General features: G+C 47.3%; 1 protein-coding gene across 1 annotated transcript in view; it reads left to right on the top strand.

Moving 5' to 3' along the window:
- Positions 1-8,061: 8,061 nt before the first annotated feature.
- The window catches only part of STAT5B (signal transducer and activator of transcription 5B), a 65,064-nt gene continuing 57,339 nt past the window's right edge, over positions 8,062-15,786 (top strand). Inside the window, exon 1 of the mRNA XM_042914535.1 lies at positions 8,062-8,203. The gene's annotated coding sequence lies outside the window, so the exon portion shown is untranslated. The remainder of the gene's footprint in view (positions 8,204-15,786) is intronic.

Here is a 15,786-nt window from a genome sequence, read left to right as displayed (position 1 = left end):
ATTTGGCAGAGGAGGGCCAGACACACAGAGCTAGGAGACCACCTGGAACGAGAGTCAAGTGTCAGAGCTGGGAAGACCTGTAAAGATGATTTTACAAATGGGGAAACAGAGGCTGGAGAGAGGAAGAGACTTGGTCAGTGTCACACAACCTGTTAGCGGCAGATCCAAACCTACTGCTACACGGAGGGTAGGCCCACCTTGGCCTCTGTGCCCTCCAGCCTCTGGCTTCCAGAAGATGGGTAAGCCAGTTGTTGGGAGGAGATTCCTTGGGTTCCAAGTCCTCTGAGCCACATCTGGAGGACAGAGGACCACCCTTGCCGTGTACCCACTTCTAGGCATCTGGAGAAGGTGCTGTTGGGGTGCCAAATCCAGAGCGGGAGCTCTGCCTGCCCACCTCCAGGCAGCTGCCTGTCCAACCAGCTCCCCAGGGCCTGCAGGGGCCTGCTGCTCCAGCTGGCAGCTGCCCCCACCAAACATCTGGCTAGATTGGGCTGGGCTGGACTGGAAGGAGGATGGTCCTGGGTCCTAAAAAACCAGGACTGAGGTGCCAGTGAGCAAAACTGGAAGGGTTGGCCTAAGTGGAGATGCCCTAGCACCTTCTGTGAGCTCACATGCTGTGCCCCCACCTTGTGTCCAGTGGCTGCAGCTGTCCCCCCTCTCCCCCCCCGCCCCCACCCCACTGACTCTGACTCTCTCCCCATTTGCCCTCTACCTTTGAGGCCCTGAATCCCAATGTCCTTCACTGCATGTTGCCTCCTCTTGCTTTTTGATTCTCCTCCTTTTGATTCTTTCTCTCTAGGTATCTGTTCTGTCTCTGGTTCTTTGACTCTGTCTGGGTTTCTCTCCATTTCCTTGTGCCTCTGTCTTCCCTTTGCAACGCAGTGGGGGAGGAGGAGGAGCTTTGGAGCTTTCCCAGGATGGGCAAAGGCCACCCAAGGGAGTGAAGGAGGGAAGGGTGTCAAAGTTGGGTTGGGGGCAGAGGTGATTGTGGTCGTGGCTCCGGATAACACAACTACCCGGAAATGTCAAATTTGGGGTTTCTTTTTGCTTTCAATCCTCTGCTTTGGTCTCTGCTATTTCCCACCACAAAGCACCCTAGTGGTTTTAGGGGCCCAGACTATAGAGGAGAAAACTGAGGCCTCCGGGATGGGGTTCAGGAAGATCAGAAACTTTCTAAGGTCTGGACTGAGTTGGGATCCCAGGCCTCTGCTAATTGCCTCTCATTCCCAATTCCAAGACATAGCATTACATGGGCAGTGAGGAAGGATTTTTAAAAATCACACGGAATACATTCCCTAAAGGAAGACTGACCATAAAATATTATTAGGAATAACGATAATCCCTAGCCTCGTTTGTAGTTTGCACACCACGCATACAGCCTGAACTGAATCGTGGCACGTTGGCATACAAACATCGTTGTACTGATCTTTGCAACAACCTCAAAGGGAGGCAGAGTCACATTCATCCCCTTGGATTAGTCCAGAAAGGAGACCTGTCCACAGCTGTCTGGCCAGAAAGTGTACAGCTGACACCGGGACCCAAGTGGACGGCCCCACGGAGAGGTCTCGGGATAGCCTTCCTCAACTGCCGGCAACCCCAGCACATGCCACAGAGGGAGGACATCTCCTTTGGCTGGGCTAGCCCATCACGGTTCTGTGGCACGGAGTGAGGCACACCGTCTCCATGCCAGTCCGTTCCCCTGCTCTGTTGACCTGTGCGTTATATGAAGATGGGTTTAAGTTTATGGAGGAAGGGAAGAGTCATCCCGAGTCCCGTTTCTAGCCTGCCCTTGGAAACAAGGTTAGCCCAGAAGGCTGAGCTCATGCCCCCTTCCCTGGGGAGAACAGATCAAGGTCACCTTGACCTAACTGGCCCTGGGGGTGGAGGGAGGTGGTACAGAGATGTCTTTGTTTCCTCTGCTCCAAGTCCCTTCTTCAAGGAGAGTTCCCATCTTGTGGGAGCCAGAGGGGAGGCAGGGTGGGGGTGAAGAGCCTTCCCAAGAAAGCTGGAGGCATTCCAGGAAGTATCTCTGTGCCGGCAGAAGGAGAGCTGAAGCCTTGGGCTTAAACCTCCGGCTTCTCCCACCGCCCCCACCCCCACCCCCACCTTGCCTCTGCTGGGATTGTCTGCTTTCTCTCCAGCCCCGCCCCCAAAGCTCCTGAAAGGGGGGGGGGGGAGGGGCGCACAGGCCCACACTCAGCATATACAGCACCCCTAAGACCACACTGTCCCTGCCTCTCCCGTCTCCATATCCTGGTACCTCCCTGTAGAAATGCTGTCCCCAGCTGTTCCCATTCTCATCCCTGGAGACACAGCAGGACCGAGGGTAAGTAATTCTGTGTGAATCTGGGGGAGAGGAAGGAGTTGCTGGGTCCTGGGTGAAGCCTGTCTGCCCTTCCTGCCTCTGTCCCTTGTCCTCTACCCCTCTTCAGGGAAGTCAGTTTACAGTGAAGTTACCAGAGAACACAAGGCCATCCTGCCTGAGGCACAGCGACACTGCTCCGTTTCTGAGAATAGGGGAGGGAGGGGTACAGGACACACTGGGTGGGTGGGAGGGAGAGCCTGTCCAGCTGCCCGAGCCACCTGCCCAGGGAGAGCCACCTGTGGAACAAGGAGAAGAGGGGGTGCAACGTCTGTGCTTAGCACACATTTCCTCCCCAGTCGGGAGAACAGGATGGAGCCCAGCCTTTGCTGTTCCTTCTCACTACACAGAAGGGTCCTGGAGCCCTGGAGCCTGGGGGGTGGAGAGAGGAGAGGTGGGCACAGAGCTGGGTCCCCGAGCAGGGCTGCCAGCTGTCTTGAGGAGAGCCCTGGCTGGAATCTGGCTCCCATCCTGTTCCACGAAGACCACCAGGTCTCTCTTCTCACTCACCTCATTTCTCCTCCTTCCGGGCCAACAAGAAATCTCCCGTGCCTTAGCCAGCCCAGTAGCCAACCTCAAGCCCTTGGAGGGACGTGCGGGAGAGGACTCCTTCCCTGCTACCCCCACCACTTGGCCACTTTCCTTAGTTATGACTAGAGGGGCTTCCTTTCTCCCTGTCCCTGGTTCTCATTGTTCCCTGGTGTATTATGTCACAAACCCACCCACATCTTCACTGCCGACTCCCCTGCTCCCAGCCTCCAAAATTGGCTCCCAAATGATGTCCAGGCCAATGCTCCATCCCTGCCTTGCTGGCTACTGGCCTGCTCTTCTTTTGGTGCTGAAATCCACCCTACGCATGGGCCTTCCCTTTACTCCTGCTCCAGTCATGCAGTCCCCTAGTCCACTGGCCTCTCTCACTCCAAGCTATGCCCCCCCCCCCCCACCATTCCACCTACCTGGAATGCCATCCTCCCTTGGCCATCTGGTAACATCCTCCCCCCTTTTCATGGGGTCAGTATGGTGTAGAGAAAAATGCAAAGACTTTGGACCTGGTACAAACCCTGCTCTGCTGTGTGACTTTGGGCAGGTTAGTCTGCCTCTCTGGGCCGAGCCACCTCCTTTGTAAAAGAGGAACAGCAAGAGCCATCTCGTAGGATTGCTGTGAAGGATTGTCAGTCACAGCGATGAGCACCTAAGAGGTGTTCAGGGACCCTGGCCAGTGGAGGTAGTAGGCATTTTCTCCTCTGCTGTCCTGCAGCTCTCAATCCTATACTTCAGGCCGCTTCTTGTGGCTCTTAACTAGTTGCTGAAAGGGCTGTGTTCCACTGCTTGGTTCCTAGTAGAGGCTTCACAGATATTTGTTGGCTTAGTGAGGTTCCCTCAAACAGGACAGGGCTTCTCCACGCTCTGACACCTCCGGGGTTCCCTTACACTAGTACAGACCCCTGTTTCCCTTTCACACATCCTGACCCACAGCACCCAGAAGGCTCTCTCCTCTCTCATCCTGGCCTCTGCCAGCTCTAGTCCCACTTGACCTGCTTTCCTGCCCATGGCAGCAGCAGCCGCCGCCTTATCCTTGTCTGGTGCTGGGCTGACTTTTGAGTTCTTTTCTTTTCTTTTTTCTTTTTTTTTTAAGTTTATTTATTTTTGAGAGAGAGAGAGAGGCAGAAGATGAGCAGGGAGGGGCAGAGAGACACAGAATCCGAAGAAAGCCCCGGGCTCCGAGCTGTCAGCACAGAGCCCGATGCGGGGCTCAAACCCATGAACCATCAGATTATGACCTGAGCCAAAGGTGGCCGCCTAACCGACTGAGCCACCCAGGTGCCCCTTGAGTTCTTAGTCCTACCCAGCGAGCCAGCAAGATATTGCCTGGGGTGATGCTCTCTTCTCTCCTCTGTGTCAGCCCTGCCATCTCCGGATAATGCAGCATTGCCCTGGAGCTCTGGGTGGAGAGGGAAGGCTGACCCCGTCCCAGAAGCCAGGTGGGAGCCCCTTCAGCTTTCCAGAGAGCCAGCCACCCCTTTAGTTCTTGCTGGAAGGGAGCCCAGGTAAGTGAGGTGCACAAGGGCAAGACAGAGAGTATGTGAGAATCCCCAGGCGAGTCTAAGGACCTGCGCCTCCATTGCTCACATCCCATCTCCCCACCCTCACCTCACCCCCGTCCCAGGCCCTCCTGGCCCAGCAAGCTGGCTGGGGTTGGGCTGAAGGAAGGAAAGAGAAACATACATTTATCAAATGCCTTTTCTGCAAGCCAGCCATGACGCTTAGTTACTTTCACAAACATTGTCTCTCCACTTTCTTCACTAAAAGAAAGTTCATTTTCCTAATGTTTTAGTTATTTCTTTAAGTTTTATTTATTTAGGTAATCTCTACACCCAATATGGGGCTTGAACTCATGACCCTGAGATCAAGAGTTGCACGCTTTTCCAACTGAGCCAGCCAGGGGCCCCTTCCTAATATTTTAATAGGTAGTATAGCGCATGGTATAAAACTCAGACGATTCAAAATGGTGAAGAATTAGTCTTTCTCCTTTCCTGTCCCCTAGATCCCCTCTGCAGGAGCAACCACAATTACTCCAGTCTTGTATGCATCCCAGAAAGATTCTATGCATTTGCAAATGTCTATTATACTTTACTTCCCATGACTCACACAAGAGGGAAAATGAGGCCCTCAGAGAAGTGAAGTACTTTGACTAAGGTCACACAGCTGGTAAGTTGGCAGAGCTGGGATTTGGAAGCAGATCTAACTGAAAAACTCAGCTCCTTTCACCGCCCACGCTCTGGCAGAGGTAAGCCCTGGCATTGACAAAGCCTCTCCTGAACCACTGGCTGTGACAAATCTCCATTCTAAGGCCCTGGAGATCTGCCTTCCTGTCCATTGAATGTCCAATGCCTGTATTGACTTAATAAGGAGGAGTCATGCCCCTATGAAAGAAAAGTTCCCACAAGGGTCCTTCCTTCTGTGTGGCTGGTGGTTCCCCAGGGACAGCCTGATTCCCAGGGTTCAGAGCATTCTGGAGAAGGAAACCACATGAGCATGGGTCTCTAACTAGAGGGGGTTGTGGCTGTGGTTTCAATGATGTTTCCAGAAAATGGCCTACGTTCTCCCTGGGGGCAGGCTGGCCTGAGGGAGGTGTGAAGTAGGAGCTGTTTTCTGTGGTAGCCACATGCTTGTCCTCCAGAGCAAGGGAAGGAGGCTCAAGTCAGTCCCCGGTTGAGAGTAGGCTGGACATATGGACAAGGGCTACCCACCAGACTTCCAGGCTCTCCCCAAGCGTCGTTCTCTCCTGGGTCAGGACAGGGTTGGCTAAGAGATGACCAACTCTCTCTCCAGTGGATGTCACTACATCTCTGGGTATGTCTCTGAGAACTTTCTATATGGGCTCTCTGTAGGGCTTTCTGGATCCTAGCTTCCTGTTCAGTTTCTTTCTTTCTAGGACTCCTTCTGTGTTATGTCTCAGTCTGGTGTCTCCTCCACGTAGGGCACTATGTCCCTGAGGCCCAAGAGAAGAAGCTCTCACCTCACCCGGACTGGCAAGTAGGGAGGGTGCTAGACCTTCCTTCCTCTCAGGTTGACAATGTTCTTGTTTTGCTGAGGTAGTCACTCAGAACATTCTGTCCTTCGTGTCTGTGCACACAGCCAGCCAGATCTAGCTTTGTGCATAGTGGTCAGTCAGAGATGGGTTATGAGACGAAGGAATAAAGAGGTGTACCTGCCCCACCCTCCAGGGCACCCTGCGGCTATCTGTCAAGGCAGCTGGATCCAGTCCTAGACCTGACCAGTCCTAGGAAGAGAGGTGTAAATCTTAGCCTTTACTGAAAACAGTAATAGTAGTTAACAGCTGTATAGTGCTTTAAGGCATTTGAAGCCCTATACACATATTACCTCACTTAATTCCTACAACAATGCTACAAGGTAAGTCCTATTACTATTACCACATTACAATGAGGAAATTGAGGCCAAAAACTTGCTTAAGATCACACAGCTCGAGGAGGTGACTGCTTTTAGATTCTTTGCTCTTAATTACTACACAGTCCTCCTGGTTTCCATTTCTATTCCTAGAGTGGAGAGTTTGTTCCTCAAATGTTTATTGGGTGTCTGCTCTGTGCTGGGCAGGGGGTGGATTTAAAGGTACATGGGATATCGTGTGCTGGCAGGGGTAGAGAGACATATAAACAAGAGATTGTCCTTCAACACTAGAGGTGCCATAATAGGGGCATGAACATCAGGGAAACAGGGGGAGAGAGGTTCTCACTGCCTGGACCAACTGTCACCGAAGGCAGGGGGTACATTCCAGGCAGAGGAACAGCACGTGTGCAGGTGCAAAAACTTTCGAGAGAAATGCAGTGTGCTCAAGTGTTGAAACATCTTGCACAGTGACTGCCAGAGAGGTGCCAGAATGCTCAGTGCTGGTGCTTCCATCCAGCTTCCTGCTCCAGCCTGTCCTCCTGGTCCAGCCTCCAAATGCCCTGCACCAACTCTGGGCAAAGCACGGTGCCAGGTGTTGGCCCAGAGTGTGGGATAGAAGCAGTTGCCTGGGTGGGGGAGAAGGACTTTGTGATCAGCTACAGACACAAAGATCTTTGTGGCTGGTGTTATTCTGGAGGGGAAGGGAAGGCTGCTGGGAAGAGCTGCCAAAGGAGGATTATGGGAGAGCTTGGGGCCTTGCAGATCTTGGTCATCTCTGGACATGAAGATTTGCAGACTGTAGGGAAGGGAAGCTCTGGGTGTATGTGTGGAGTCCTTCTCCTTCTGCCCCTGCAGCTAGGTTTCTGGAGATCTGACATGCCTTGCTTTGGTGCTGGCCCTTGGCGGGTTGCCAGGGAAACGGTTGGCCAGCTCCAGAGATGTAGCCAGAGGAGAGTGGGTGACTCAGGCTGCCTTCTCAGATACCACACCCCCTCCCCATTACATGGAAAAGGCTCTCAGAGACCCCTTTCCCTGGATCTTACAAAGGTGATGGTGCTTATTCTTCCTTCTCTTGGTAACGCAGCCAGTCCCTCCCCGAAGCTCTAACTGGCGGGAGCGAGCAAAAGTCCCCAGGGAAGGAGATGGTGTCAGACGCCCCTTCCCCCCGCCGCCCCCCCTCCCCCATTCACTCTGGAACAGTGGACCGATCCAGTTGACTTGGGCGAGTGTAAACTCCCGCTGTGTCCATTCAGGCTTTCCGCCCGGATGGTAAGCGGCAGTTCTGGCTGAAACGCCCTCCAGGGAGCAAACCCGGGATAATTATTGATGGGGCAGCGGTGGACTTCTGACCTGGGCCTGGGAGGGATAGGACCCGGAACGTGGGCCTCAGCCCGGGGGAAGGGCGGGTGGCGGGCCGCGGAGGGGGGTGCCAATCAACGCGACCACAACAGTCTGGCCCGAGCCCTGCTCGTGGTGGTCGAGTCGACCCAAACAAAGCAGCATGTGCTCGTGGCCCCGGGGGACCCGGCTCGGGAGCCGAGAGGGGACGCCACCCGTCTGAGCGACAAGGGGCTGCGCGTGGCGCCAGCGCCTCCCCACCCCCCCAACCCCTCCGCTCCCAGCCCGGCGCGCCGAGGGGTTCCGGGTCCTTCCAGGGCGGCCGCGGACCCGGTGCGAGGGACCACGGGGCTCGCGATCGCGCGCCGGGCGGAACCAGGAAGCGGCGCGCGCCGGCGCGGGGCGCGCTCGGGCCTCGGTGCGCGAGCGGCGCGCGCGCCCCCGCGGGTCCCGGCGTGAGGAGACTCGGCGGCTGGGGCCGTCACCCCGGGCGGGGACCCTGCGCAGGCGACTACGCGCGGCGGCCCGGCCGAGGGAGGGAGCGAGCGAGCGGGCGGGCGGCGGCGGCGGCTGGCGCCCGAGGGGCCGAGCGAGGTAGGAGCTGCGGGGCGACTCCCGGGCTCGGGGCCGGAGAGCGAGGCCGGGGAGCCCGCCCGGGCGGGGCCCCGCGCCCCGGCCGCCCAGACGCCCGGCAGGGCCGCGCCGCCGCCATCGCTCCGCGGGCCGGGAGGCGGCCTCGGTGACTGCGCGCCGGGGGCGGGGGGCTCAGGGGGCGAGGGCGCTGGGGGCGCGCGAGGGGCGTCGTGCCGCGGCGGTGGCGGGCCGAGGGTGTGGAGTGTGGGGACCGTGCGGGCGCGTGTGTCGGGGTGGGCGTGTGAAGGGCCCCGGCGCCGACCCCCGCCAGCGGAGGGGGCTGCTGTGGGCCACCTCACACCTCCGGGTTGCAGTGCCAAGTAGCCGCTGGCGTCCCCTTGCTTTTTCTCCTTTTTCGAAAGAAGGATCTGCGACTCCCGGGGGTGGGATGAGCTCGGGGGGTGCCCGGTGGGGTGGGAGGTGTTCGCCTAGCCTCGAGGAACAGTGCCTTATAAGGAGTCAAGACAACAAATACGAATGTTTCCATACGGCTCTGGGGTGCGGGATCCCACATCAGGACCCGCCAAGGCCCGGGCTGGTGCGTGTGGCGGTGGGATGTGGCGTGCCCTTTTTTTTTTTTTTTTTTGCTAGCCGGGGCTAAAGAGTAAAAAAGTGCGCCTGGTGTCGGGGTAGATATGGAGAGTCGGAAGGGGAGTCGTGGTGTCACAAAAGCTGGTCTGAGGCTGAAGGAATCTGGCAAGATGGTCACGCTGATCAAAGAGGAAAGAACTTGTGTGGAGCAAGAGGCGTTTGCAAACACTTGTAGCCAGCAGTGATGGAAAAGGCGAGGAAGAAAAACAAGTGTCAGCTTTTAGGAAGATGAGATTAGTGAAAACCACAAGAATGTTAAAGGCAGAAAGAGATAGCGATCCTCTCTTTCCCGGAGAACCATGCCCAGTTCTTTTTCTTCTTGTCCCCCATGCTCCTGTCAGACCTTTATATCAAACAAATAGTACTGAAAGTGGGTCATGGAATGTTAAGAGCTGGAAAGGACCCTGGCAATGATGGCGCTCTCTTTTATTGTACAAATGAGGAAACTGAGGCCCCAGGTAGATGGAGAAGGTGATCTGCTCGGTTCACGCAGCTGTTCAGTCGTCCTGGGACTGAAATGTCGGTCTGAGGACTCTTAGATCAGTGCTCTGCCCAAAACCCTATGGAGTAGTGGATTTTTGCCTAAATACAGTTCCATTAATTGTCTCTGGAATGTCCTTGGGAAATGCCCCTTGAAAGGGCCGTGTGTCGCCAAATTATTAAACTGAGCTTTATGTCATTTTCTCAGTGTTCAAATGATGTTTATCATCCACTGATATCTTAGGTTTCCAAAGTGGTTGGATAGCTGCCTGGGCCATAATAAGCTTTCAGCTGTTGTGTATATTACCTCAAATAATTCTGTTATTGTTCGATGAAGATAATATAATTTTGCCTCTTTCTTCAACATTCTTCTGTTATGGTTCATTTGTTTATATTGTATTGTTTATATTTAATGGCTGTTAGAAAACAACGTGTTTTATTTTGTGTACCTTTCACATTTTTCTAATTTTATGTCGTAACACCGTGAACATTGGATCAGTTCTGATCATTTCACATGGTGGAATCCTATTGATTGACCTTATATCAAGGCTTTGGGTTTTTTATTTGTTTTGGTACCAATTTCCATCTCATGGAAGATTACAGTTGTTAGAATTGATAGTATAAATGGGAGAAGGGGCTGCCAATTTTAAGAAAAATTTACCATGAGACAATTTGTGATGTCTGTCCCGTTCAATTAAAACACCACCACACCTTTGGTCAGGTAAGTGTTATCTAGTAGATTGCTTGTGTTCCGTAGCCTTTGGAAGATGAAAATTTCAAGCACCTGGTTGAGATACAGGGAAGGAATGGAGAGATCTTTTTTCAAAAAAGCAAAACCTCAGAAGCAAAAAAAAAAAAAAAAAAAAAAAGAGTTGATTTCTATCACTAGCAGTTTGGTTATTGCATAACTTGGAGCTGAAGTACATAAAATCTTTGCTGTATACCCAACTCAACAAATTATCCCACCTTCTCCCTAGTCCTGGCCTTTTCAGCATTCATGTTTTTGCCAACAGGATATTAATATGGATTGTATTAAGAAATTTAAGGTGGATGTATTTCTTCAATGGGTACTCCCTGATATATGTGATAGAAGGTGGGGGGGGGGCGGGAAGTGCTATCATTGTTTGAAGTGTTACAACATAAATATTTTGGTCAGCACTTCCTATTGTGTCCCAACTTCTCATTTCATCTTCATTTGCTTGCTCTCAATTGATTTTTTAAAATGTTCTTTACATAGACAAAAACCACATCAAGACTAGCAAAGGGTGTCATTATTGCTCTTTTGGTACTTATGTCAAGTTTTTCAAGTTATATTAGTGTTGGTTTTCAAGTTATTTGTGATTTGTGTTAGGTTTATATTTATGAACGTGTGTGTGGTGGTTCATTTGGCTTGTTTTTATGTAGGTAGGTGATAGAAGCAGTCTTGTAAAAGGAATATGTTATAAATAGGTAAATAACACGTGCAAGATTAGATTGCAGGTTGAGGGTAGAATCAAAGGAATCTTACTACTGCCCTGTAAACATGTGTGTATCTCATAAAAGTATTCACAGATCTCTGGATGTGCTACCTACCAAGTGAGACATTTTTTCCCCTTCTATTAGAGTGCAGTAGATTACCGCATTATTCCTACAAAAAAAGGAAGCAAAAAACTTCCAGTTTTTATTAACTGGTTTTGAGTATTTGAAACTTATTCTTTTAACAAGTTAATTTGACAGTTCCAGGTTACTGAGTTCATAATAAAGTGGCAGAATACTTTGACTCCGGAACTTAATAAAAATTATCTTGAAAAGTTAGCTCTCAAGTGTCACTGTCCCCAATTTTGTGTAGTGGTTAAAGGAAAAAAAAAAAAAATTCTTTAAGTCTTGGCTTTGTTAATAGAAATGTTCTAAAATCAGAAGTATTTTTTCCCCTGCAATGTTGGAAACACAACAGTTTTATGCTTATTTCTGGGAATAAGAAAGTCAAATTTAACAATCTAGTTTCCATTGATCAGACAGTTTTCTGTGCATTTAAGTCATGAGTATCACAGTGATAAAAACTTTTTAAAAAAATTATATTCATTTTTAATAATTCTGTCTTTATTTTAAGTAGAATATTGACATCGGATGTTTTCTTCTTATGATGATCCTGTTACTGAAACACTTAAGCCAGTTTGGAGAAGACTTTATGTATGTAAATCTATGCTATTTTTACTGATCAAAGAGAGGAGTACTTTACAGGAGTTAGATTTTTAGTTGGTTAAATACCCTCACTTTTGGTGTTTTCAGGGTTTTAGATGACGTTTATTACTTTTGTTAGTTTTGGTCACACCCATGACTTCCTTGGAAGGTATCTTTGAGGTTTGGTTTCCTTTTTTTTTTTTTTTTTTTTAATGGTAATATTGGGGTGGGGGTGCTTCCTGTTTGTATTTTCAAAATTAGGTCCACATATTAACTTTCTTGTAGTGTCACATTTTTATTTTAAACATATAAAGCATCAGATGCCATGTGGTTTATCTTTGTCCATTTTACTGCTTTATGACTCCCTTCCCGAACTCAGACTAAATACCCAGTTGGGAAGGCAGGACATTCCTGAATCTTTTCCCAACTGAAGGACTCTTACAACAACAAAGGTGCAAGGAACAGAAAAATGGGGCTGTAGCTATCCGTTTCCTTCCAGGTACCTACATAATGTATAGTACTAAGAGTTGAAATGTGTTCTGTGGAGTCTTGAAGGTCAGAGTTTTAAAGAGGGCTTGCCTTGGGCTTATGTAATATAGAACCCGCCTATTAACTAGTGACTATAGCAGTTTTTCTGACCAACTTAAGTCGTACAGAATGTCATGGAGAATTTAAATAAGAATTAGGACAAATTTAGGGTATGGTAGTAGAACTTAGGAGAAATCACCCTCAGCCATAAAACTCTTCCTTGACCCTCCCAGATAATTTTTACATAGTATGTCACCTTTAACATAAATGTTGGAATACAAGTTATGTGGAGCCTTGAGAAGTACATCCTTGAAAGAAGTACATATAGTATTGTTCCAGTGATTAAAGCAAGTGGCCTTTTCCTGACCCTCAACTAACTTTGTTCTAAGAAGTATAAATGACTAAATAGACTCCTGATTAAATTGGAATTCAAACATGTTTGCAGTTTAGGGACAGTTTATCTCTCCTAAATTTTATTTTGGATCACATTACTGAAGGCAATACTGCATTAGCATGTTGCACAGTTATGCGTAGTGCACTTTGTAGTCGAGTTTAATACAGAATGTCTTGACCTCCCACTCCTCCCCCCCCCCCCCCATATTCAGTAAAGGAGAGTAATAATTTGTCACACACTGGATATTTTCTTCCCTGGATTTATTTGTAACAATTACATCTATTTCCCATGTATTATAATACTTTTAAGATGAAAAATACATGTATTGATTCATAACGTTTATCTTTTGGAAGCTAGCTTGCAAGATCTATTCCGACACTCACCCTCCATTTATTCTTCCATTGCTTTTGGCACTCTTAACTTTTTTTTTTTTTAAATGTTTTACAGATTTCTGTTATGAAGAGAAATATCTCCACATTCTATGCACTGCTAGTTTTTTGAGGTGCTTGTGCTGACTCATTTTTTAAATTCTACTAAGATATAGAGTATGGTTTGAGAGCAGTAATGAGATTCTCAGAAAATATGAAAACTTTCCTTTCTGACTAGTTAGAGAAAGGTTGGGGAAGACAAGGGGAAATACATCAATGAGCCAATCAATTATTGTTATTTGTTGGGATTAATTTGATGACTAATATTTTCTTTTTTTTATGTTTTATTTATTTTTGAGAGAGAGAGAGGCAAAGAGAGAGAGAGGCAGAGAGAGAAAGAGAGAGGTAGAGAGAGAGAGAGAGAGGCAGAGTGAGAGGGAGACACAAATTCCAAAGCAGACTCTAAGCTCTGAGCTCTCAGCACAGAGCCCCCCACACAGGGCTCGAACTCATGAACCGTGAGATCATGACCTGAGCCAAAGTCGGATGTTTAACCAACTGAGCCACCCAGGCGCTCCAATGACTAATATTTTCAATGCCCATCAGGCTAGTAAAGTGAATTTGGCTTTACCCTGCAATGGTGTAGGACAAACCCAAGTATTTTCTAATACTGCTTGTTTTCCCCTTGTAGGGGATTTTTTCTGCATATGGGAGATCAAGCCAGAGTTACTAATAACAGCCACATCCATGGTTTGTATTAAAAACAACTATTTACCACTGTGGGCTATAGCTCTACCTACCATGGGCTCATCTGGAAAGATGTACTAGTTATCTATATAATAATTATGCCCTCTTTCAAAAAGTGATCAGAAAATTAGTTAAAAAGTACTTCAAATTAGGTCTAAAACTTAAAAGTAGAAAGATAATAAAAATGATACCTAACATTGTCCACTTACAGTGTGCCAAGCAGAGACTATTATAAGCTCCTACCATGTTTTAACTCATGATCTTCAGAGGGTGGGTATTATTTTCAGATGAAAGATGAAGAAGTGGCAACAGAGAAGTTGAGTAACTTGTCCAAGGTCACATTGCTAGTAATAATGGCAGAGCTGGATCCAGACCCAGACCAAGCTGATTCCAGAGACTGTGTTCCTGACCACTGCACTGCAAAAGGACACTTGGTTTCTTTGAGACTTCTGTTTCTTTATTTGTGTTCCCAAATGGACTCTTGTTTGTTTTTAATAGAAAAAAAATTATATGTATTTAGAAATTTTTAAAGTTTATGAAGGTAATTGTAAGTATTTTTCCAACTAATGTATATAATCCTAGTGGAAATTATGTAAAAACAGAGAAGGTCTTAATTCTAACTATAAATTTCCTTTGTTGTTCTTCCACTAACATTACCATATACATCATGGGAGAAGAGCTATAAGCTATCTCCTTGGCCTCTCATTACAAACAAAAGGATCATTTATGCCAGTTTAGCATGTAACATGTGTTTGTTGACTGAAAATGCAAGTATCCAGCTCATTTTATTTACAACTTTATTTTGAAGGGGTTTGCAGCCCTCTTCTTGTTTTATTGAAGCTTTTTAGAGTTACTAATTGTGATTTCTGAGATAGAAGGACTAAAGAGTTTTAATTTGGGAAGTTAATTTTTAAGGCAACCAAAGCAATTATTCTGTATTTTAGAGCTATGCAAAGGCCATTGGAAACTAGTCTCAGAAATGTATTCCATTTTATATGTGATGGTCTCAGCATTTTTCCTTGGAGGTAGATTGTAAAGTTAAATCTTGGGGCCAAAATTTATTACCCTAAAGTGTGCTGATTTGAATTTGAGAGGTCAAGTCAGGGAGGAGAAAAACTTCAATTCCCTGAGCAGAGAGTATAAACTTGTTCAAATAAACAGAGGATGTTGTCTTCCAGGATTGTCAAACTGTCACCTTTGACCAGGGTTGAATTTTCTTTGAATGTTGACAGAAGTTACAATGTCAGTGGAAAAAGCTTAATGTGAAGTATCTATAACTCAGAATTTCCTTATGTTTGTGTCAGTGAGATCCTACAATTAAAGCAGTTTTTTTTTTTTCTCTATGTCTGATAAGTTTTTAAAAACCTTCAGTGGGGTTTTCCAGCCTTTAGGTGAGAGTAAATTAGAAAGTTTGTGAAAAAACTATTTTGTGTTGTCTAAAATTCAGAGCCTGTAACCTGTGCAGATCGTTATGTTTTTATAAAGAATGGGACTTAAAAATTCAACCTGGGGAAAATGTTTTAAATAAGCTACATTCACAAATGTCATTGTAACATTTATAAATAGAAACTGTTGAGCCCTTAATCTGTTAAAGTACTAAAAAATAGAATTTATCAGGTTTGTAATATAGCATTCTATAATACAGTCATTTGTAGTTTGAACTAGGTAAACCATTCTCTCAGAAATAATGTTAATTCTATGTTTTTGTTTTGCTTCATGTATCTAAAATATTTTGGTAATCTTTTAGGCTTGAGAAAAATAGCAAACTAGAGATCTACAGCATTATACAGCTCTTTATAAAATGAGATGATCCACCTTGTGGATTTATGTTTTCACAATTTATGATCTGTTTCTGGTAGAAAGTGAGGGAGAATTATAGTGAAAATTGGACATAATAGAGCCTTATTCCAAAAGGTGTGGAAGGTCTAATACCTAGAGATGCAACGCACATATTCCTTCTTTTCGTGTTGTTGTTACTGTTTCCATTTTGTAATGATATATGGAAACCCTGAAACATATATATCCTAAGAATATTTTAAGGATGAGTTTATCTTGTAATGAGTTTAAATACCAAGTTAAAACACTAAATTCATTGTCATGTGTATAGATTTACCTTCCGCCTTAACTGTTGAAGGTATTAAAACAAAATAGAAAATATTTGGCTTCCTGAATGACATGGCTACAAACTTACATGCTGAGTTGGTGATGAAGCATGATTTCTTGATTTTGCAATACCAGAGCAGAGCACATAATTTGAAAGGAATGGGTCCTTAAGT

This window comes from Panthera leo, chromosome E1 (assembly GCF_018350215.1).
Source record: "Panthera leo isolate Ple1 chromosome E1, P.leo_Ple1_pat1.1, whole genome shotgun sequence".
In the NCBI taxonomy this organism is placed as follows: domain Eukaryota; kingdom Metazoa; phylum Chordata; class Mammalia; order Carnivora; family Felidae; genus Panthera; species Panthera leo.
Note: the sequence above shows the minus strand (reverse complement) of the source record. Positions and strands in the feature narration are given on the sequence as shown.